This window comes from Rattus norvegicus, chromosome 12 (genome assembly GCF_036323735.1).
Source record: "Rattus norvegicus strain BN/NHsdMcwi chromosome 12, GRCr8, whole genome shotgun sequence".
Taxonomy (NCBI): Eukaryota; Metazoa; Chordata; class Mammalia; order Rodentia; family Muridae; genus Rattus; species Rattus norvegicus.
Genome location: NC_086030.1, coordinates 21,006,145 through 21,030,718, shown reverse-complemented (window position 1 = coordinate 21,030,718; position 24,574 = coordinate 21,006,145). Strand labels below are relative to the sequence as shown.

Below are 24,574 nucleotides of genomic sequence, written 5' to 3'. Positions count from 1 at the left end.
TGCTGTCAGCCCCCTGGTTAAGTAATGGCCAGGATGGGAGGAAGGCCGAACATCTCCCCAGACTCCAGCTAAGACATCAGGCTTCTCTAATCACAGTTGATTAGAAGATAAAAATATTTACACACACCTCATTCTCCATTATCTCAGCTTTTTTTTCCCTAAGTAATTAGTTTCTTCTGCATCCTTTCGGGAGAATGTTCACACCATCGATCTTTGTTGTTGTAATTATGAGCGGCCTGGGTCAGAGGCTGAGCTTCGTACAAGCATCTCACCTTCAGGGCACCATCAGCTGTTTCTGCCATGGCTCTAACTGTCCTCCTGGGCTGGGCTCCGTTCTCACCACCATCTGCTCTCACCCATATCCTGCAGGATGCTTGTGGACTCTTGCTTCTCCAGGCCCCAGACCTCCACCATGTGAATAAGACTAGCTAGGCAAATTTGAAAGCAGGACAAGATAAGGGACATCTGTAATCCTACACACTCATGAAGCAGAGGTGTGAGAATCCAAAGTTCAAGACCACGCTCAGCCACATAGGGAGTTCAAGGTCAGACTGGGGGTCTATGAAACCCTCCCTCCCAAGACAGTTTTACTTTTCAGTAACTACACACACCCACATCTATCATACAAGCGCCTTCTGTTGGTCAATCTCGAACTGACGCAGGCACGAGTGTGCAACTTCTAAAATTCATAGTCGGCACCATTTCTTCGGGAACTGGGTCATTTTGAAATCTAGCTTTGTGAATAATTACATCATATTCTAATAGTTTCCATAAGTCATCATTTATCTTTATACCCTCAAATGCTGAAAACAGCAGTGAAAGACCCCCAGACTTGGGGAGACTCTCGCTCCAGTCACGGGTTGAGGTACCCCCAGGAAACACGAGAAGCCGGTCTTGATGTAATCAACAAGAGGCAGTTTTATTTACGAGATCTCGGGCTGACACGTATCTCACACAGGAGATTGAGTCAAGCCCGGAGCCTCTCTAGGCAGGAGCTTATATAGGGAAAACCAGGGGTTTCGTGTGAATACACATAATTGGCTAATACAAAGGGTGCACAGTTACTTTTGGCACGGAGTTACATCAACAAAGCATACGTGTAATCTAGCATCTCAGCAATGTGGGCAGGGCAACTCATCTCACTGCAGCAGGGGGATGACCCATCCTCAGGGAGTGAAGGAAGGGGAGGGGGTGGCTCCAGATAGCCAGTGTCCTTGGGAGTTGATAGTCGGGCCAGTGAGCCCTATCTCAAATTCTCTCAGGCATGTCTGGACTTTGTTCATGACTAACTTTTAGAAATTTTAACCCTTCAGCAGCATCTTTAGAGATGGAAATTCCGTGTGTGTGTGTGTGTGTGTGTGTGTGTGTGTGTGTGTGTGTGTGTGGCCAGAGATCAAACTTGGATTTCCTTTCTCAGAAGCTATCCACGTTGATTTTTTGAGATGTATCTCTCACTTGCTTGGGGCTTACTAATTCATCTAGGCTGTATGCCACTCCCAAGCCTGAGATTATAAATCTGTCACACCAGGCTCAGCTTTTCGTGTAGGCTCTGGGGATTGAACTCAGACCCTCAGACTTTCAAATAAAGCACTTCACTATCTGAGCTGGCCTCCAACCCAGAAACAGAAGCTTCTCTGCCCTTATGCTTTCTGTTTGTCTCTCCATCACACAGCCCCTACCCTTGCAGGTAACAATAAACAGTGTCTTAGGGTTTCTCTTCCTGCACAAAACACGACCAAGAGCCAAGTTGGGGAGGAACGGGTTTATTCAGCTTACACTTCCATGTCCATCACCAAAGGAAGTCAGGACTGGGACTCACGCAGAGCAGGAACCTGGAGGCAGGAGCTGATGCAAAGGCCATGGAGGAGCGCTGCTTACTGGCTTGCTTCCCCTGGCTTGCTCAACTTGCTTTCTTATAGAATCCAGGACCACCAGCCCAGGGATAGCACCACTCACAATGGGTTCTCCCACCCTTGATCACTCATTGAGAAAAAAAAAAAAAACTACTACAAACAGCTTTGGGGAGGGAGTGTCCTGGTAGTTTCAATGCCTCAGGCACCTGTGTAGAGTGACACCTTTGTGGGTTTCCTCAGAAGCCCATGGGATGATGGAGCCAGGGAAAAGGGACCGGAATGATCCTCTAACCTCTGGGCAGGACGCCTAGGCTGTTTCCTTCATTGTGTCGCGCTTCCCCATTTCCATCTGTCCCCTCATCCCTCAAGTAACACTGTTCTGATTTCTCCCACCACAGACTGCTTTCCAAGCTGATGGGAGCCTGATCTCAGGTGCAGGCATGTGCATGTGCGTGTTTGTGTGTGTGTGTGTGTGTGTGTGTGTGTGTGTGTGTACAAGTACACATGTGTGTGTAAAGGATGACCTCAGGTTCCATCTATCTTTTCTTACCCACCCCCGCTTCCTTCCTCCCTCCATGTTTCTTTCTTCCTTTTTTCCCTCTTTCTCTTTAAGTAGGGACAATCAGCGGCCTATAACTTCCCACATAGGCTAAGCTAGCACCCGTCTTTGCTTCTCCAGTACTGGGATTACAAACACTATGTCATTGTGCCCAGCTTTTCTAAAATGTGGTTTCTGAGGATCCAACTCAGGTCAGGGTACTAAATCATCTCCTGAGCCCTTTTATTTTCGGAGACTGAGTCTTATATATCTCAGGCTAGACTCCAAGTTGCTACTTAGATAAGACCTTGAACTCTGATCTGCTTGTCTTTACCTCCGGGTGCAGGGATTATAAATGAGACCATCATACCTGGTTCATGAAGTACTAGGGACCCAGTACTCTACCAACTGGGCTCTTTGTGATCAGGTCTCAGCCCCACTTACCTCAGCAGCCTTTGGAGGAAGTAGTGAAGACAGGCTCTGCTAGCGCCTCCTAGTGGCCCATCCCAGGGCCCTCTGTCACACTGGCTCCATCATGGAGGTCAGGAGTACAACACAGGCCGTTAGAAATTTAGGAAATCAGAAAGAAAAAAAAATTCACAGACAAGAGTAGGTCACAGACAAACTGGGCAGACAGACTCCATCCAGGTCAACATCCTGGATGCACAGAAGACAAGGGACTCCCATACCACCAACTCTGCAAGCAGCCATTCACTAAGGACCCCAGGGATAACAGGGCACTGGGCTAATAGTTAAGGAACATTTTCTCCAGTCATACTGGGCCAACACTTTCTCCCAGGAAGAAAGACAAGATATGAACAAGCAGAGCAGGGCGGACCAATGGAGCTGTGTGGTGTTCAAGAGTTTCCTTGCTGTGAACAGACACCATGGCCAGGGCAACTCTTATAAAGGAAAACATTTCATTGAGACTGGCTTACAGTTTCAGAGGTTCAGTCCATTATTATCGTGACAAGAAGCATGGAGGCCTGCAGGCAGACATATTGCTGGCAGCAGGAACTGAGAGTTCTCCATTTTGATCCATAGGCAACAGAAGGAGACTGTGTGACACATTGAATGTAGCTTGAGCATATATGAGACCTCAAAATCCACCCCTACAATGACATCCTTCCTCCCACAAGACCAGAACTTCTTAGCTACCCTATGGGCCAAGCTTCAAACACATAAGTCTATGGGGTCCATACCTATTCAAACCACCACAGTCTGAGAGGCTCCTGGCCCTGCTGTGCACAAAGGGCAGCCATATGGACATGGATATGCAGCCATGTACATGGCCCTGCTCAGTGACTCTACACCATAGGTTCCCAGGTCTAAGGCAGACTAAATCTCAACCACCCCTGAGGCACAAAGGATGACGCCTATCTACTGGACAGAAAGATCTCTCGGCTAGAGCTTCCTGAGGCTTTTGGAGAAGTTTGTTGTTCTGGTTTTCTGGTAGTGGCTAGCACACCTACAACACATGCAAGTTCACATGCGAACATACCTAGGCACACTTCACAAGTGTTTAATGCATGTAAGTGCATGGATGCCTTCATACGTGTGTATGTCTAGAGCAAAAGTGTGACAAACAGAGCCTGCAAGTGCCTCCTACATTCCTATCTGCCTTCCAGGATATGTGGTAATTTCTTTGTGCTGAGGTCCTGAATGGTGCCCAGTGGCAGGGTGGGTTACTATGCATTCCCAGAGGTTATGCAGAAGATACGCTAACATGAAGAAACACTGGGCAGTAGAGCATATAGAATACACAGGGATAGTGATTGCTTGTCCCTATAGCTCCTTCCCCTGGCCAGGTTCTCAGGCCTCCATTTGTCAACCACAGTTTACAGCCCTCATTCTGGAGCCCTTACTCATCCCTGGAGCCCTTACTCTGAACAGCTGAATGATCAGAGATTCTATATTCTCTACTGTCCAATGTTGCCGGGATATCGTCCGGGCAGCCTCTAGGAAGCATCCTCACCCCACAACTGGATACAAGTCAGGGTCACATCAGATACTCTGGAAGGCAGATAGGAATGTAGGAGGTGCCTGTAGGGTCTTCTTGGCATGTTTTTGCTCCAGACATACACACGTATGCAGGTATACATGCATTTGTGTGCATTAAACAAGGGGCTTCCCACACCAAATAGCTTTGATCATCCTCTGCTTGTCTAGCCTTAGTTTTATTCATTTGCCTTCTTTGGCCATAGATCAGAGTAGTGCCCAGAGCCAGTTTTAGCTCAGTGGGTAGCATTTGTTGAAGTCCTGGCCACATTTTCCCTGCATCCCGTGGTTTCCTGACAAAAGGGAACACGTTAGCTCTCCAAATGGTCTCACCTCTTGCTATTTTTGCAGAAGGCCTGAACGCGATTGTTAAAAATAGAAATAACGAGGGAAAGCAAGGCTTCTAACCTTGAGTCACAGGCCAGGACAGCTCCCAGCATCCTCTCTGGGCTAGATGATAAATGATCATTGTGCTGCATTTGTCCTTAGCTAATTTATCCTTGGCCTGGAGAAAAAGTTTCTGACTTTTTCTTTTCTTTATAAAGGAGAGCTGGAAAGGTGTCTGTGGCAAAGAAAAAAAAACCCTCTGCCTAGTTTTTCCTATGTGTCATGCCCTGGCAGGCACTTTCTGCAGTCTAGTTCAGGTGCTCTGCAGCCTAGCATGACAGCTATCTGGGAGCAGCATAATGCACCATTCTCAGGGTACAGGCCCCACACAACTCTGTTCTAAGCTAACTGCATCCCACTGAAGGGTGAGAAGATCCCTGGGAGACAAGGTGCCTTGGACACTTGGTGTTAACTCTGATGGTTCTAGGTGCCTCAAGGTGAGACTGAATGGAGGTGGGCGGGACTCCAGCTTCCCGGGAGCAAGAGCTCAATTCAAGATAAGGTTGGAAGACGTGACTGCATTGAGAAAGCCTTGGCCTCCCAGATACTATCTGCCTCAAAGTTCAAGGGCAATGCACCTCCTTTTACTAAATCATACCCACCATTGTCTGTGCTCCAACTGGAGTCCCGGGCCATAGAGAGAAGAGGGCAGGCGCCATCTCTGGCACCTGGGACTGAGTTGAAACATCACCCTTGGTCTATAAAGATTTTGTCTTGCACCTCTTCAAACACCAGGGCACAGCGTAGACTCGGAGCCAACCTCTGCCTTCAGGTGTGACATGGTAGATTTTCCTCAACCCCAGTTCTCTTAAGAATCATGAAAGGGCTTACTTAAATCACAAGTGAGGCTGAGGCTGGGAGCCCAGGACATAGGTCAGCTCAGTATATAATGGGGCAGCAGCAGAACCACCATGCAAATGCCTGGAGCATCTAGAAATAAGGCTTCTATATGTTAATTGTCTTATATATGTTACTCCTGCAGGCTCTTAATAGTCTCGAGGCTGCCAGAGACACCCGACTCTCCCGAACCTCTTGTTTAGCATCTACATACATAAGACTGTTGTGGCTGATGGGTATGTGTGGCTCCATGTGTCTGTGCAGAGAGGCCATAAGCATGCGCAGATGTACGCACATATTTGACGTACACATACGTACACACAGAAGTGCACATAGGTCACGTCTATATATATGCATGTGTATTGTATGTGTTCCTTTGCACAAACATACAGGTGTGAGTGAGTGTGTGTGTGTGTGTGTGTGTATGCATATGCCTGATCAAGTGCAAGCCCCATGCCATCCAGTGTTGGTCAACATCCTTCACGGAGCCCCAGGGAACACATTCTTGCCAACTCCACAGCACCTGAGCATCGTTCACAATCTTGTCACAAGGAAATGACCACATTCTCCTATGGGAGGCAGATGAGGAATACAGAAGACACTTGGAGGGGCTTTCTTGGGCACATGCTTGCGCTGGGCATGCAAGTGTTTACATAAATGGAGTATGTGTAGAGTGTACCTATCCATGCAGTGTGCTAGCCTAAGCCACTCCCTGAGAACCTGAATGTCTAGTTTCTCCACTAAATACCTTAGGAGAAGTCTCTCAGCTGGCTATCCCTGAAAAACCAAGAGTCTTTAAAAGTAAGGGAAAGAATTGGGGCCTGTTGCAGTCAAGGTTCTATTGCTGTGAAGATATCTCTCTCTCTCTCTCTCTCTCTCTCTCTCTCTCTCTCTCGTTAATTAATTAATTTATTTATTTATTTTTCTCCCAGGAGGACTGCTCTAACCAGGGACACAGGTGAGACTCCCACCTCAACCCCCATGCAGGCTGGGATCCCACAGAGACCAGCAGTCATGGACTCTGCCCCGCCCTGTCAGAGCCTCATCTCCCTTCTGTCCACACCTCTGCCTACACTTGATGCAGATGGGTGTGTTTGCCCCACCCCCCACCCCACGACCCAGCTCTGCCAGTCTCCCAGGAGGCCTGCTCTAACCATGGCAACTCTTATAAAGGTAAACATTTAATTAGGGATGGCTTACAGGTCCGAGGTTTAGTTCATTATAATCATAGCAGAAAGCATGGCAGCAAGTGAGCAGACATGCTGGAGAGGTAGCTGAGAGCTCTACATATGGATTGGCAGGCAGGAGAGAGAGAGAGAGAGAGAGAGAGAGAGAGAGAGAGAGAGAGAGAGAGAATGACAGAGACTGGGCTTATGTTGAGCATCTGAAATCTCAAAGCCCACCCACCTTCAGTGACATAAATCCTCCAACAAGGCCACATCTACTCCAACAAGATGACACCTCCTTATAGTGTCACCCCTTGTGAGCCTATAAGGAGTCATTTTCATTCAAACCGCCACATGGCTCATAATGAGATGTCATGTAGCCACGAGACTGTTATTCTAGAAAGTCCTCCCAGGCCAGACCTCGGTGGTACATTCCACGATCACCATGGAGGGAGGCATGGCCTCATTGCAAAAGTTTGCAGCAACGGAAACAGGCGGTGTGAGGTCCTCAGGGCTTCCCCTGAGGTGGGAACATGAAATAAGGATGTACCATGTGCTCGAACGGTACCCAGCCCTGCACACTCGTCCACTCTGCTCAAAGTACTTTTCCTTTGTATTTTCTAGACAGTGAAGTCCATTTATTAACGTAGAGACACAAACACCTGCCATAGTGACTTCAGCTTCTGTGCTGGCTCGGTGCTGATAGAACTACTGTTCTGCTTAATCCCAGAAGAACCATGCAAGTCACTGAGTCACTGTGATTCTCATCTAGAACAGATCCCCGGTCTTCGAACCTTCACCATCAGGCAGTTTATCTTGCTCAGAGCACTGCTCATTGGTGGCATGACAACTGCTCCTTTCACTTTCACTTCTTTTTTTTCTCCTTTGTTTCCCTGGTCAAGTCAGTCAACTCTACCTTAAGGCTGGTAAATGCAATTCCAGCCTCCCAGGAATCTTTCCGGTACCTTTAGAAGCCATGGCCGTGGCAGCTTCCTGATCCCCAGCAGGAAAGAACAGCCATGAAGAAGGACAGGAGTGGAGAAAACTCTGCCCCGCACTCACAGCTGCGTCTCAGAAAGCTGGTGTTCCTTTAAGACAGAAACAGGCACGCCCTGTCAGTGTAAGGACCTGAGTTTGGTCCCCACAACCCACATACAAGGCCGGGCAGGGTGGTGCTCACCTGTAATCTGAGCCAAGGGGAGATATAGACAAAATGATTCCCCGGAGCTCTCTGGCCAGCCAGCATAGGCTAATTGGCAGACCTCATTGAAGAGAAAAATCTTTTACGTACTATATGGATGCAACACCTGTCAATTAAAGCTGATTGACATATCACCGAGGCAGGAGATAGAAGGTGGGACATTCAGTAGGCAGAAAGTATTCTGGGATAGAGCTAGGCATGGACACCTGAGACGTGGAAGACAGATGTGAGAAACTTAAGCAGCTAACCAGCTATGGCAGAACTTAGAACAAACAGGTTATTAAGTTATGAGCTAGTCTGGGAACAAGCCTAAGTATTTGCAAATATGTTTGAGTCTCAGAGTTGTTATTTCTGGGAACAGGGACTCAACTTACAGTAAACACTTCACAACACCCTAGGTCCTAAAGAAACAAGGATAACTGCTGTCCTGAGTGACAATACCTGAAGCTTATCTCTGGCCTCTATATGCATGTGCACACGTGGCACATATACCCACATCCATATATATGTGCACACATGGCACACATACCCACATCCATGTACATGTGCACACATGGCACACATACCCACATCCATGTACATGTGCACACATGGCACACATACCCACATCCATGTACATGTGCACATATGTATACATTCACACAAGATTGCCTCTCTCACAGTCCATGGTGTCTGTTTAGAGAATGATTTCCCAAGGAAGACTTAAATAATGTCAACTCCCTTCTTAGTTCTCAAGGGCAAGTCAAGGTATAGTTTCACTGAAGTTTACCCTAGGGAACTAATGAGGTCATCAGGCTTACAGAGCGTAGGTAAGGAGTTACTGGCTGGAGAGTGGATGACCCTGTGTCAGTTACCTTTCAATTTCCATGTCAAAACACCATGACCAAAGCAACTTAGAAAAGAAAGCCTTTAGCTTGGGCTCATCGTTCAGAGGGTTAAGAGTCTGAGGGCATTATGGCAGGAGCATGGCAACTGATAGGCAGTCACAGTGCTAAAACAGTAGCTAAAAGCTTACATGTTGAGGGAGGAAAGGAGACAGAGAGAGCAGAGAGAGACAGAGACAGAGAGACAGAGACAGAGACACACACACAGAGAGATTTAATTGGAAATGGCTTTTGAAACCTCAAAGCCTACCCTTATAACACACCTCCTTTAAAAGGCCACACCTCCTAATCCTTCCTAGACAGTTCCACTAGCTGCAGACCAAGCAGTCAAATATATGAGCTTAAAAGAGTTGTGATGGTTTGTATATGCTTGGCCCAGGGAGTGGCATTATTAGGAGGTGTAGACTTGTTGGAATAGGTGTGTAACTGTGGATGTGGGCTTTAAGATCCTCATCCTAGCTACCCAGAAGTCAGTATTTTGCTAGCAGCCTGCAGATGAACATGTAGAACTCTCAGCTCCTCCTGCACCATGCCTGCCTGGATGCTGCCATGCTTCTGCCTTGATGATAATGGACTGAACCTCTGAACCTGTAATCCAGCCCCAATTAAAAGTTATCCTAAGAGTTGCCTTGGTCATAGTATCTGTTCACAGCAGTAAAACCCTAAGACAAGATTCATTCTCATTCAAACCACTATGCCCCAAATGATGGCTTTTCCCATAGCCACATTAATGCAGCTCCTAGCTTATAGACTCTAATATCTCTTTCAGTTAGAGAAGGATTGCATACAAATGGCTGGAGGGACAGCTGGACTATAGGTGAAGGCCCAGCAACTCTTCCCATATCCTCCATGTCCTTTTCCTATGGAGGAATGTCAACAGTTTATAGGCCAGATTGGAAGACGTTTCTGGAACCAAAGGCAACTTATCTGATGAAGATAGTGGCTGTGCTGCTCAGAGGAGTCCATTCTACAACAGTGTCCTCACTGTAGATCATGGCTGGTCAGTCGGGGAAGCTGGGCAGCTCCAGGGAAGACTGGTTCAACCAAAGCCCATCGCAACACACTCCCTGCACCAGGAGCTTCCCAGAACCCCAAGACACTACTGGTGCTGAGGTGCAGGCACTTTGATCATTTGAGCTCTAAGCAGTGTTCTCAGAGGTACGCAAGCCCTGCTTTAAAACTAGTATCAAATCAGTAGGGAGGCAGGGAGGCAGACTATGTGATACCTAGGAGCAGATGGCTGCTGTCATCACCCCAGCTCCGACCCACAAGCAATCAATAGCCCAGATCTGTGCTGAATCCTTCTTTCATATTTATCCAAGCCCTTAGAGGACAAGGACAACTATTGAGGTACCCAATAAAAAGTGAGCTCATCACTATTGGCCAGGAGACAGAAAGGAAGGGGAGGAGCTTGTGGCCCTTGAGGGGATAGTGTCTGTGGCCTGTCAGCTGTATATACCCAAACTAGGCAGAGCCCACTCCGTGCCCTGAGTAACCTTTCTAGACTCCTGGGAGCTCTATCCACAGTCAAGACATAACAGGAAGTGGCAATTGGGTGGTTCCCTATGGTATTATTTGCCTGGGTCAAGAGGTTATTTCCTCAAACCACCCTTGTGTGGAAACTGCGGCTGTGCTGTGGTGATAGGAAACATTTTTGGCCAATCAGCCTAGCTACCATGAACCAAAAGAGGGGTAGAGGCAGGACACACTCATGTATCCACGTAAAGGAGAACATGGCGGGAATGTAGAGACCTTCACACAAAGGCTGAAGGTGAGCCAGCCTGCGGGGTAAAAGAGAAGACGAAGTCAAGGTTAATTCCTTGGTGGCAGATTTGGCGACAAACACAGCCAGGGTCTGAGGTCCACTATGGCCTCTCCTGGTCTCCAGTAGCAGGTGTGCCCCTGTCCATTATGAAGGTGGCAGTTAAACTCTTTACTTAGTCAAGCTCGGTAGAGTTGTCCCCATTTACACTCTGTGGCTGTGAATCCTGAACATCCCACCTTGCACTTTAGTGACAGTGTTCCTGGGATGGGAAGCTAAGACTGGACTGAGGGAAAATGGAGGAAGGTGATGAACCACTCCAGGAACCTGTGTGTCATGTGAACTTTTCCAGATGAGCAAATGAGCATCTTCTTACTCCAGTCAAGGTACCAATGACAGACCAGCATGTGCCTCTACCCAAGTCCAACATAGTGAGCAATGACTGACCCCAATCAATGGGTGACCCCAAAGCGGCCACATCAATCTCACCTCAGTATGGATTATAACTTCTGCATGGCTACCTAGATGGAGTTCCTCCTTTTTGCTAATCTTCCAACTTCTACATACTCTAACACTCCCCCATATCATATAGAGATAAGTCAGATTTACGCTGATCTAGAAGTGTTATAGGATATTTAATCATATTGTGAACACTAAGACTAGAAAAACCTTGCTGTGGTGTGGTTCAGCCCTAGTACACACTAGAACTAAATAAAGTCAATGATAGGTCAAGGGGCAGAGCAAGCAACCAGTTGACAGGGCATGAACATAAGAAAACCCAGGAAAGAGAAAGGAGGGACATTGAGTTGAAGGGAATCTCAGACAGTGTGGAGAAGGAGAACGAGCTTTTTCCTTCTGGGATGTTGGCTGAAGAGGAAGATCAGTTGGGTTCTTTCTCTCTGAGCTAGCAGGCTTTCACCCCAGCATTTGGCTCCTGAGTCTTCACTGGTAAAATTGAATGGCTGGGATTTTTGTTTTTTAAAAAAAAATACAGATTAGAGTAGCTAGAACTGTAGGTGATGTTTGTTGCATGACCTTCCCCAAGCCTTCCCTCAGTGGCAGAAGGCCAACAGGACAGACCTTGATGATCTCTTAAAAGTAGTCACAGCTGCTCCCATGGAGATGGTAATGGCTGCTGTGCTCATCAAGAGGTACCTGTGGATGTCACAACATTCACTAGTGCTAGAACTGAAGCCGCTGCTTGGGAACAGAGACCTCTAAGTCCCTCGGTTCTGACACATACCCTATGAACACAAAGAAACACAAGTCTGCAGCTATCGAATGCAGGGCAGCAGGTCCTCTGTCATTAATATGCTCTCTGGAGTCCTGATCTGTCTATATAGATCTATCTACATTTTGAGTAGGGGAGGAGAAGCTCTCCCAGGGCTGGAAGTTCAGGGCTCTTGAGTACCTGAATACGGGCAAAGCCAGCACTGTTGACAGTTCTGTGATGGATAATTTTGGTTGTAAACTTGATTGGATCTGGAACTAACAGATGCCCCTCTGGGTGGGTTTTTGCCAGGAGCATTAACCAAGGAGGGAAGACCCTTCCCATGAGTGGGCCCAGATATGAAGAGGTCTGAGGAAAAGCAGTATTACTTTTGGCCTGCCCACCTTTGCTCTTGCTGGTGAGTACATCTACTGCGTTGCTGTCACTGCTGCTGTCATCTTTTGCTGACATCAAATGAGATTGAGTGTGTTCTGGGCGATACAGTCATGGATCTTCACCAACATCAGAATCCAACTTCTTTGGGCTTCCCATGTAAACTGAAGAGCACCAGCTCACCAGGAACCTTGTAGGATTTCCATACCTGATCAGAAGTACTAAGGCATCTAGCCTCTTGAACTGAGCAGCTACCATTTGTTTTTTTTAGCCTCTCTGGCATGCGGACAGCTATTGTTGGACTACCCAGCCTGTATCATGGAAGCCGATCTAGAAAGTTCACATTCTATTAATTGTTCTTATCCTCTAGAGAGCCCTAACACAGCCCTAACTTAGCACAGCACCAGACCCTGAGAAGTAGAAGTCCCTTGCTCTCTAGGCTTTAGAAGCCATGAGCTTATGCCTCAAGGTGCTCAAGCTGGAAGTTCGTTGCCCTGGACTTTAAACACTAGTCCCTCTGGCACTTGGCAGCTACTGTAATCCTCAGCTTCCAGCAGCAGTGAACAGCAGCATCTCCTGGTATCGATGACTCCCCAAATAGGCCTCAGGTGCTGGGACCCTCAGCCTTTGGCGCTGAAGCCTCGCAATCTCTCTGGCACTCTCCCAGCCACAATGGTCTGCAGCTTCTTATCTCTGGCTGTTCACAGTCACCCATCCTTCTTCAGCCTTGGCTTCCTGCCCTCTTCAACTCATTATCTCCACCACCACACACGGTACCACTGCCTCTGCTGTTTCAAGCTCCTTAGCCACTCTCTGGGCCCTGCTTCTGGAGCTGCTCTGTTGTGTCTACTGTTTTCTCTCCATGCTACCAACCCAGCCCACTCCACTAGTGACAAAGACTAAAAGCCCACCAAAAAGACCACTGGCCTAATGTTACAACACTACAGGGAAGCCCAGCATGCACAAGCATTCCTCTGTGTGTGTGTGTGTGTGTGTGTGTGTGTGTGTGTGTGTGTGTGTGTAGTTAGAAAGGGAGTGTGGTTCTTTGCACCAATCACAATTGTCCTACTTACATACTTAAGTATCATATTTGTAGCAAGCAATGCCTTTGACGGGGCACCGCAGCTGACATGCCTCTCCTTTGGTGTGGACCAAAAATGGCAGCTAGAGACCAGGGAGGCTTGTAAGGTCAAAGGCTGAATGTAAGCTGTTTGAACCAGTCATGGCTAGGGCAGTATCATCTGGAGCCGGAATTGTGCTTCAACAGCAAGCAGCTACGGTTGTATTTTAGCTTCTCCAAGGCGCTGGTGAAGTTTTCAAAGGTATGGGGCAGCCATACTGCTGTATCTTCTGTTTGCTTGGTTGCTGGTTATCAGCGCTAGGGCAGCTAGACACCACACCCGGGATGGACTTAACTGCTTCCTTTGGGAGTCAAATCACCTTGGGGCTGACATCTTAGCTAATTTAAGGGAAAGTAATAACAAAAGGAGTGCTTAGCATAAAGAGCTGTCCTTAACACTAGGACCAACACTTTAACCCCTGGGGAATTAGCTTATTTGTGTCTCAGCAAAATCAGGGCAGCTGGGAAGTGGGCAGGAAGTGGCTCCGTGATGGGGGGGGGGGGGGTGTTACAGGAGCTTCCTCTAGGAAGCCCCCTTGGATTTCCTCACCTGGGAAGAACTCAAAATCATTCACCTTCACATTCCAAGCTTTTGCACCCCTCAAGCTTTCGGTTTCGCTTTTGGTCTGGGGTTGTTTATCTGTTTATTTTTTGTTTGTTTGTTGGTTCGAGGTCTCCTGCAGCCCAGGGTGGCCTGTAACTCACCATAGAATTAAAAATGACCTTGAATGCCTGATCCTCCTTCCCAAGCCTTGTGAGGTTGAGACCAAAAGCACGGGCCAGCACATCCAGTTTGTGCAGTGCTGGGAATAGAACCCAAGGACTTCGTAATACCAAGGACACGAGTTCTACCAACTAAGCTATATATCCCCAGACCCTAGACCCCCTCATTTAACTTTGTACCAAGCAAGAGGAAAGGATATAGCTGCCCAGGAGGGTCACTTTTCCTTCTATTCATTACTGGACTTGTGGAGTCTTGGGAATGGGATGAGAGCAGTGTGTTCTTTCTACCTTTTTCTTTCCTAGAGGGGAATGTTTCACGACAGGAACTTGCTGAGCCCAGGTTGACCTTGAACTCTCTCCATCTTCCTGCCTTAGTCCCAAGGACTAGGATTACAGTTGTGTACCACCATGCCCGACTCCCACAACTCTTTTCACTCTTTTCCTGCTGTGGCAAATGGGCCATGAGCACATAGATGCCCTTGGCCAAGAGAGAGATGGACGGGAGAGGTGCAGCTGCTCGCGCAGTGAGGGCCCCATGTAGCTGAGCCGCGGAACTAGAGTGTAGGGACAGCACGGAGCCTGGGGTCATCAGAACAGTTCCACTCCCTTCACATTCACTCACTGTAGAAAATAGCTTTTGTCTTCGGATCCAGCTGGCTCCACAGGCATCTAAAACAACCCTGGCCACAACCCACATTCTTGCTTTGTTCCCAATTTTTAACACTAGAAACACTGAAAGGTTGAGGCGTTCACTGTGGCTCTAGGTTCTGGTTCGCAGTTTGGCTCCTCCATCTCCAGAGTCCTCACAGTCACTGGACAGCACTAAGATCCAATGAGAGCCATGGAAGGCGAAGAGGCTTTATAAACTGCATACTTGAGGGTCATCTCACTGGGATTTGGGAGAGAGTCCAGCTACAAGTAACATCTGGTCCTTAGCTGCTGGCCTGAGAAAGCTCAGCCAACCCAAGTCCTCTCTCCAGATTTGGGAAAGGGAAACATTTCAGATCTTAGCTGTATCCCAGAGAGGCAGCAGCCTTATTATGGGATCCGGAGCTCCTTGTCTGCCCTGCAGAAGGAAGGCCCGTGGGGAGTCCATGGGGTCAAACACAGGTCAGAGGGCTAGGATCTGTAGAAGTGGAATCATGTCCAAAGTACGTGTCGCCTGGCAGTACTGTGGGCACCCAAGTCACTCCTGTGCTCAGGTTCCTGTTTTTAGAATCTTGACTATTACCTTTCTGGATGCTATTTAAATCTTTGCACCTGCAATTGGATGTGGCAGGCCACAGTGGCGTGAGCATCTGTGGGAAAGAATGGCCCAGCAACGAGAACAGAAATGGAACCTAATGTAATGTAAGCTGAGAGGCATCCCTTGGGGCTCTGCCACTGGAGCAGTCTGGTGGAGCCTGGGCTGCCCCCAATTGGGGCTGGGTCCCTGAAACTGGTCCTCACACTCCTGCCTCTGCTTGGTCAGTTTTACTCAGGCTCTGTATCCTTTGTAAAGACTACTGCCACTGGCTGGTCCCAGCACATCACTGGGCCCAAGATAGAGGGGGAATTCAACGGCCTGCAGGGAGTTCGAGTCTGGAGTGGGGAGAAAGTCTATCATTTTTGAATGAAGACATTCCAAAGGGACTCTTATACTCTTCCATTTGACTACCCAACTTGTGAAACACATTCCTAGGAGTCTCACACTGGGAGAAACGGGAGAGTAGAGTTTGGGGCTTTGTGGCAACCAGAGAACTAGAACCTTGTCCCTAGGAAAGAGACTTTACACAATTCGGAAAACTTCTCAGACCACCTTGCAGGAAAGACTGGAGCTTAGACAACAGTGACCAGGACTGCTTAGCTATGTCTACCTTTCGCTCTTTTAAACTTGACCAGCGTGTCCAAACCCTGAAGATGCATTTGAGAGAGGGGGTATCACTGGACCCATTTGTTCCCCTTCCCAATGTGGCCACGTTGAATTAATCTCCTTTGCCTGCTTTTCACTGTTACTGTGTCTTCATTTGTCCTGTTAGGGACATATGACCAAGCCTGATTCGTTAGGGAGGTAGATGCTGACTTTAATACCCATGATAACAGACTCCCTCACTAGCCTCCTTCGTAGGGGTCTCTCAGTAGGGAAGATGATTCTCAACCTACTGAGCCTCTCTCCTCAGCAACCCCTCCATTCCAGCGAACACTTAGAAGAAAACTTCTTCCCCAGCTCCCCAGGGATTCTTGGGTCCAGGGAGAACAGGTTGCTGCCCCATGTGTTGTCTGCTCATTTTTGCTACAGAAGTCTACAGAGTACCCCACTATTCTGCATCTTCACAACTTTGTGAAGCCTCAAGCAGCTGGCCCGCAAAGAGCCAGGGTCCTTGTTCGGTAAAGGACCTGCTGTGTGTCACAGACTGACAGAATCCGTAAGAAAGCACTTCGTAGCTCACAGGAGCTCCTCTCAGGAGCAATTGGGCATCCAAGGCACAGTAGTATAGGAAGAGCCCAGCTAGCATCTGCTGTAGATCTTCACATCAAGATGGGCTTGTAGGACCCTAAAACATCTTAGGTGGTAACTTCAGAAGTGCACACAACTAGAGGGGATGGGGCTGTAGCCCAGCGGACTGACTCCTTATCATGTTAGCCTAGCACCACGTATATGCAACATGATTGAATATGCCTGTAATCCCAGCACTTAGAAAGTAAAGGGAAGAGGATCAGAAGTCCAAGAACATCCCTGGCTAGACAATCAGTTTAAGGCTAACGATAAGACTCTGCCTTTAAATGCAAACAAACCCAACACCAGCTGGGGTGGTACCACCCTGTGGTAATCCTGTGTGGTATAAGAAAGCAGTTCGAGCAGGCCAGTAAGCTGTGCACCTTTATGACCTCTTTTTCAGTTCCTGCCTTTAGATTCCTGCTCGAACTCCTGCATTTCTTCCCTCCACAAGGGACTACAAACTGTAAGCTGAAATAAATCCTCCCCACCCCAAGTTGTTTTAAAGGTCATGGTGTTTTATTAATTGGTAAAATCCTTTCTGCACATGCATGAGAACCTATCCTAACACTGACTTATAGGCAGGCATGACCACATGTAACTGTGATTCCAGCACTAGGAGGTGTAGACAGGGGGATCTCTGGAGCTGGCCAGCTAGTCCAGTCTAATCAGCAAGTTTTGGGGTCAGTGATAGAACCTCCCTAAAATAACAAGGTAGAGGGTGATCAATGATGATGTCTGATATTGGACTCTGGCCTTCATAAGCACCAGCACACACACACACACACACACACACACACACACACACACACACACACACAAATAGAATAATTCAAAAACCCAAAACACAGAGGTGTGGCTTTTCTCCTGAATCTGAGAAAGAATCTGATTTCAAGAGCTGCCTAGGACAGCCCTCAGGCTACTCAGAGGTAAGATTATTTATTTAATCTATGAGAAATAAAAATGGTACAGAATCTTATATAGCGCAGGCTGGCCTCAAATCTCTAATTCTCCCGCCTCCATCTCCCCAGTTCTGGGATTACGAGCATGGAAAACCATTTTGTGGTTTACACGGTTGAGGATAGATCTGGGGTGTCCTGCACGCTAGGCAAACATTCTACCAGCTGAGCTACAATACCAATATAAAATGGACTTTAAAATTTCGGGTCATGGATCTCTTATCTAATAACTTGAATATGTCAGTTGGATCCCTGCTACAGTGTCAGGACACAAGAGTGACGAAAGAGGCTCTCCCTGCCCCCAGCCCTACTCATTCAACCCTAAAAAAGGCTTTTCCTGCAAAGCCCACCCTGCCCCATGATCCTTGGTGGAACCCCCTCATCATCTCGTCTTCCTCAACTTCCTCCTCTTCCTCCCATTCCTCCTCTTATTCTTCCTTTATCCTTAGCACAGGGAAGTCATGTCTTCCTAAAAGCTAAAAACCCAAATAAACATATTCCTCAAGAATCCCTGCCCTGCTGGCACCCCCACCCGATTTGACTCTGTCTCTAGTCTGTGTCTGGTATGCTCTGCTGAACTTAGTCGGGCACTATGGATGCCCCACAATGGCACAAATGGCCAGATCCGGCACCATTCTCCTGACCATTCCAACCTCACATCCTCTTTCCTGTTCCTCCCATCCAGTGCAAAGTTGCATAACAGCTGAGGTGAACTCAGAGGACTCAAATCCCCGCAGTGGCCAGTCATCCCTTCACGTCCATCTTTCCATCTTCTGTCACCAGATGGAGCTCCACAGAGCTGGGCTACGTGAATTTAATGTGGCTTTCCCACTTAAATAGCTTCAGCACACAGGCAGTGTCTATCGATCATGAGCAAAGATGAAGAGGGGAGAGGGAGAGGGAGGGTGGGAGGGAGGGAGGGAGGGAGGGAGGGAGAGAGAGAGAGAGAGAGAGGATTGCCACCTGCAATCATGGTGGGTCTTCTGCCTCAAATTTACCCAGTCTAGAAACTCTCTTCGAGACACGCCCAGAGATTGTTTCCATAATCATTCTAAATCCCATTAAGTTTACAATCAAAACCAACTCTCACAACTTCCCTCCTAGGTTTAAAGGCACTGCTGAATTCTGGGTATTCTTTCTCAGTCCAATGTGTTTCTCTGATGCTATGATAAACTGATCAGAAACAACCCAGGGAGGGAGAAGTTTCTTTCAGCTTATGGGTCACAGTCTGTCACTGAGGGAACTCAGGATAGGAGAACAAGACAGACTCTGAAACCAAGACCCTGGAGGAACACTGCTTATTGGCTTGTTTTGATAGCTTTTTTACATAGCCCAGTACCACCTGCCCATGGTGACAGGACCCACAATGGACTGGGCCCTCCTACTTCAGTTAGCAATCAACAAAATGCCTTCCACAAATATGAGGAAGCCAGTTTCTCAACTGAGATTCCTTATTCCCAGGCCTGTCTAAGCTTGTGACACAATGACAAAAATCAACCAACAGGTCCTCCTCCCAGAGGCCCTGACACCTCTCTGAGAAGCTTCATTCACACTGTACCACTATGGGTGACTTTTCTGTCAGTGGACCTAGGGGGCTCCAGGACTGCGATGTGTCACATGAACTTTAGAAAATACCCTAGCTCTCATGATTTGAAATATCCAGAGCTTCTGCCATTGCTGCAGGGATGGAGTGCTGTTTGAACCGTCACTGGAAAATGCAGTTCCTCCTCCCAGCTCTGACTGTCCCTCTGGTCCACTCCCAACAAGCATCATTTCCCATCTACAGTTCCAGAGATGGTATCCAGTCTGATGGATTTTTGGACTCTGGGAATCTGGATGAAATTGTAGAGTACATGTGGCCATGCTCTCTGGGTCCTCACATTATGCCAGGACCCAGCCAGGCAGATTGTTCCCACCAAAGGCTGCAGGATGAATGGTGCAGAGGGCTCAGACCATCTCAGAGGTCAGTGGTATAAAGCAGCACCATGTAGGGAGACAGTGAGAGAGGTCCCCATGTGTGTAGCTTAGAGACCTCTCAGGAGCCCTGGGGTCTGCATGGTATAGACCCTGAGATTCAGTGAGATGGTCGACGTAAGAGTGAGACATGTGCCCCTTGCTCTTCTGAGCTCGCTGTCTGCCATATTGCCTTTTCTTCAAAATTAAGATTTATTTATTTCATGTGTCTGAGTGTTTGGCCTACATGTATGCATGTGCTCCACATATGTGTCTGATGCCCACAGAAGTAAGAAGATGGTGTTGGCTTCCCTAGAAATGGAGTTACAGAAAACAGAATCTAGGTATTCTGCAATAAGTGCAATTAAAGCAATAAGTGCTCTTAACCACCAACTTATCTCTCCAGCCTGCTCTTGTTTGTTTGTTCGTTTGTTTGTTTGAGAAATGGTCTCATGTTTCCATGGTTCCAGTTCATTACATAACTGAGGATGATATTGAACTTCTGATCCTCTTATCCCCCCTCTACCTCCATTCATCAATCTGCTTGACTTACGCAATGCTGAGTGAAACCAAGGGTTTGTACAAGCCAAGCACGCACTCTATCAACTGAGACCCAACCCCAGCTTCCAAGGCAGTCTTTCCTTGAGCCTTAGAAGCAGAAGAGGAACAAAGAACCATAGCTTGCATTGGTGTTTAAACTGTTGACTATTTCAGCCTAGCAAATTGAACTTGCTTTTCAAATTCTGTTGAGATACCAGAAAAGCTGTACCAGGCATATCTAAGCAGCTGTTACCCTGAGCCCAAAAGACTGTTCAGCCTGCATCCAGCCAGACTGAGGCAACAGAAAGGACTGGCCTTTACTGCTTGACGTGGCCTAAGTGGGAACTCAGGCTTCTGATTGACCTTCTTCAAGGAGAGTAAGGCCTGGGCAAGGAAGTCCACAGAGGTGCTTTACAGCCAAAGCGATAGAACACGATGAAACCAGCTCAGAGACATAGTTGAAAGTGGCCTTCCCCAGAGCTAAGGAAGCCTAAGGCACAGCGACAAGACCATGGCCATGAGTCACTCGGCCAGTAAGACAGGGTCCCATCTCTGGATAGAGAAGCTCTGTCCATGGGCACCTACTCAGGTCTCACTTGCAGGAGGCCCCCAGTCACATCTCCATGAATAATCATACAAGGTGTGATAAATGCCATCTGTCATTCATAAAGTGTGATGTTGCCTTTCTACAAAGCCATAAGCAGCCCTGGGGCTGAGCCAAGGAATGGCCTATAAAACCCTGGATAATGACCTCATGCACGCCTTCCAACATAAACGCTATTGCAGGCAGCTGTTTGCAGAATTTATCTGTAGGCAATAATTTCACACCCAGCCCTATTCCAGCGACAGTGCCCGGTCCCCTCTTTGGCACTAAAGCATCTGTGTCGTGCTGATCAATTGTAGAACTTGCTGTCTGATGATGAATAAGAGGACTGCGCTCACCCAGACCTTTGCTATCAGACACATGCAGGTGGCTAGAAGCTGCGTCCCCCCTCCCGATCCTCTAGAGAAAGAGGAAATGTTTCAAGCACACAGTTGCTTGTTTTCTCAGGGGGAAGGGGGTATTGGCAAAAAGCAAGCTCTCCTGGTGGAATGTGTATCCGTAACTTGCATGTGCTCAGCCCTCTGGTCCTGATCTCTCACGGTACAAGAATGCTTTCATGGTTTGGCAGGGGGAAGAGAGCAGAAAGGGGTGGCTAGCGAGTGGCTGTGGGGCTGCAGCTGGACCACCTCTCCCCTCACCTGGCAGTGCATCCACCAGTGCTTCAGTGGGAAGGAAGAGTAACTGCGGGGCACAGCCCCACTCCCCACACACCAGACACCTGTGCCAGCTCCAGGTCTGACACACAGGCCACGGGTGCAATTCTCCGTGATTGACTCACAAACTCACACTCGACGTTTGCGTCTGAATATTCTAGCTCATTTGTCTGATATTTGCATTTTCCTCTCTAATCACCAAACCTTCAGACTGCGTTCATGCATAAAATGAGATGCAGCGAATGCCTTTTAATTTTTACCAAGTGCCTCCTTCTGGGGTGATGCTGGCGCCTGGGGCAGGGAAGGAACGGTATCATGAACAACTTGAGATAAAGTGTTTTATGAGTCTTACCCACTTTGCCAGTCAGTGGGTGTTGGAAAACGCTAGAACTCCCTGTTAAGGATGGCAGTGACCTATGTGACATCTTCCATCCTTGGGTCCCCACCCACACACTCTGGCCCTCTGTGCTGCAGGGCTACAACTTCTGCAAGATTCGGCGACTCCCCCAATACCCTTCGCATGTCTCCCTGATGGGTCGGAGGTGCCTCCTTGCATGTTTACGGGAAAGACTATACTGTACAGGCTGCCGATGCCTGGGAAGTGGAGTTCCCTTTGGGGTTCTCAGTCTCTTCAATGAAATAATTTAGACAGGGATCTCCAGGATCCCTGTTGTTTCAGAGAAAAACAACAGGGGAAACAAAATGCAAATCCTGTCGCTTGCCAGAGAGGAGGGACAAGGCTGAGAGCCTTTAAGTCAGGCACAGAGGTCAGAGTCAGTCAGGAGAAAGCCCAGGCTGTCAGGGAAAGCATGTTTAGGCTTTTAGCCAGCTAAGGGGGGAAAAAAAAGAAAGATAAGGAGAAGGGAAAATTTGCTTAGTGTCTGGCCAATTGAGTCTCGAGGGCACATGACTCCAGGCTCTTAAGTCCCAGGACAAAGATTATAACCAGAGGCTCAAGGTTAGAAATCAAGAAAAAATATATTAAAAAGAGAACATGCTCCCTAAAGTGGGCTGGTGGGGGAGGGGAAATCCCCCGAAAGCTGTAGGCTGGGATGCATGTGATCCTTGATTGGCTATTTTCATGGCACCTGCCTTTCTTGAAGAGATGGGTTGTCTCACACGAGCTCTCTTTAGTCACAAAGCCCAGGTGAAGGCCTTCTAGCTTTTCTTTGTTGTATGAAACCCACATGGGGAAGGACCTCTCTCTCTCTCTCTCTCTCTCTCTCTCTCTCTCTCTCTCTCTCAACTGACTTCCTTTATATGTCAATACTACAGTTTCCAGCCCCCACTTTGTGCCATACTTGAACTCACACTGCCATAGTGAGGGTGAGTCAGACACCGGGAATCCCAGCAGCCAGGCACGGATACTCACGGGAACTGCTGCCTCTGACATCCACCAGGTCAAACCGAGGCTCTCCACCTGCTCCTCAGAGATTGCAGTTGCTCTGTTCCAGTCTGGGACATGTCCACCCTCTGCTCTCTCCTCTCTCTATCCTCAGGGCTTACTCTTCGCGTGGCTCCTTCCCCTCCAGTACTTCTAGTTCGATGACTGCTCACTGGGAATTCTCTGAAGCAAGACATAGAATACACTAAGGCCCGGCTCCTCGGCCAGTACCTGGCACTTGGCTGAGAGTGGAAATGTGCCTTTGAGGGAATGGAGCAGTCTGTGGGCAGCAGACTGTGGTTACTGGCCACTCACCAGATACACCTGGCCCTTCAGAGCTCGGATGTGCCACTTTGTGATGAAGAGTGGACCCCAGCAGCCCTGGAATGAGAGTGCTAGCCCAGATGTCCTGTAGGAACCTGAGTACAGGAAAGCCCAACAGAGAGAGCCTGACAGAGAGAGTGTGGGTGTTACTATCTCACTAAGGGAGCTATTCTAAAGAGATACGTAGGTCCTTCCATTTGGCTCTCAGACTATTGAAACAATGGATGTCAAGGAAATTAAATTTACCCCAGGAATTTCACACTGAGAGGAGGTAAGAGCTGAAGCCTGGGCCAACCAGAAGAGAATCTGTCTCCCAGAAAGAGATTTCACACAAGTCTCACAATTTGTCAAGTCTCTGTACAAGGGGACCAGCACAGAGACAATGATGAGGGACAGGACCACACCTTGATAACCACTACTTCTCCATGTATAGTTTTTCCTCTTTATTTAAATGTGACCCTCATCTTAGGACCCCAAAGATAGACTTGGCAGGGGACTGCTGGCTCTCTCTGCCCATCTTCTCAATGTGGCCACATTGAACATACCTCCTTCACGTTAACATAGTAACTCTGGTAACAAGGTGAGCTGAGGGCAGTGTTCATGGTAGTGATCCCAGCGCGCCCAACTCCAGCCCTGATCTCTGGGGACCCAACGTGGTACCTGGCAGAAGCCCCAACTGTCCAAAGACCCCTGTGAGCAGTTGTGTGATGGCCATGCCTCAGTCCACACCTTGGCAGGAAACTTGCTTTCAAAGGAGGCAACACCAAGGTCAAGAGTCAGCCATCACTTACGGGGGCTGGATTTGTCCCCGAGGTGCCATGTTCTCTAGTTAGCTCAGACCTTTCCAACTTTACAAACCTTACCCTGATACCTTTTCTACCAGAGTCTGAAAGGTTTGACTCCTCCTCATTGCCTTCCTCCCTCACTTGCTCGTCCTGTATGTCAGGAGGGCAAAGATAGCAAAGCAAAGACATCATGTCTATGGGCTGATCCAGGCAAGACCTGGCCAACAGAGCTCAATTACAGGCTATGCCCCTTCTGACCACCATCTTGCCTGGTAAGTCAAGGCCACAGAGCTCATCTGTCCTGCTCTGCCTTTTCCAAACCTGCTCTGGCCAGAGTGTCTTCAAAGCCTTTGGTCAGTTCTAGCAAGGGAAGGAAAGGGACCTTGGCGGTCAGTGTGACGCCTACCATATGGTTCACAGGAGACAGAGCTAAGCCATCAGAGTGGTTCAGTCACTGCCGTCCCCACAGACCAGCAGAAGCAGCTCTAAGAAAACAGAGAAGGGCTGAGAAGATGGCTCAGTCAGTAAAGTACTAGACTTGCGAACATGAGGAACTGGGTTCAACTCCCAGAATTCACATTAAAAAAAAAAAAAAGGTGTGGCAAAGGCATGCTTAAATGCTAGGGCTGAGATGGCAGAGACAGACAGATCCCTGGGGCTTGCTGCTTGGGTCTAGCCTGGTTGATGAGCTCCAGGCCGAAAGACTGTCTCACAAAAGCAAAGCCGTGACACCTGAGGTTGACCTCTGGGCTTGGCATGCACACATGCATGTACACACACCCCTCCTCTCTCGTACCTAAATGCACATGTGCACATGCACAGTA

General features: G+C 48.2%; 1 pseudogene; it reads right to left on the bottom strand.

Moving 5' to 3' along the window:
• Positions 1-23,567, bottom strand: part of Ppp1r14b-ps2 (protein phosphatase 1, regulatory (inhibitor) subunit 14B, pseudogene) — an 82,133-nt pseudogene extending 58,566 nt beyond the window's left edge.
• Positions 23,568-24,574: the final 1,007 nt, after the last annotated feature.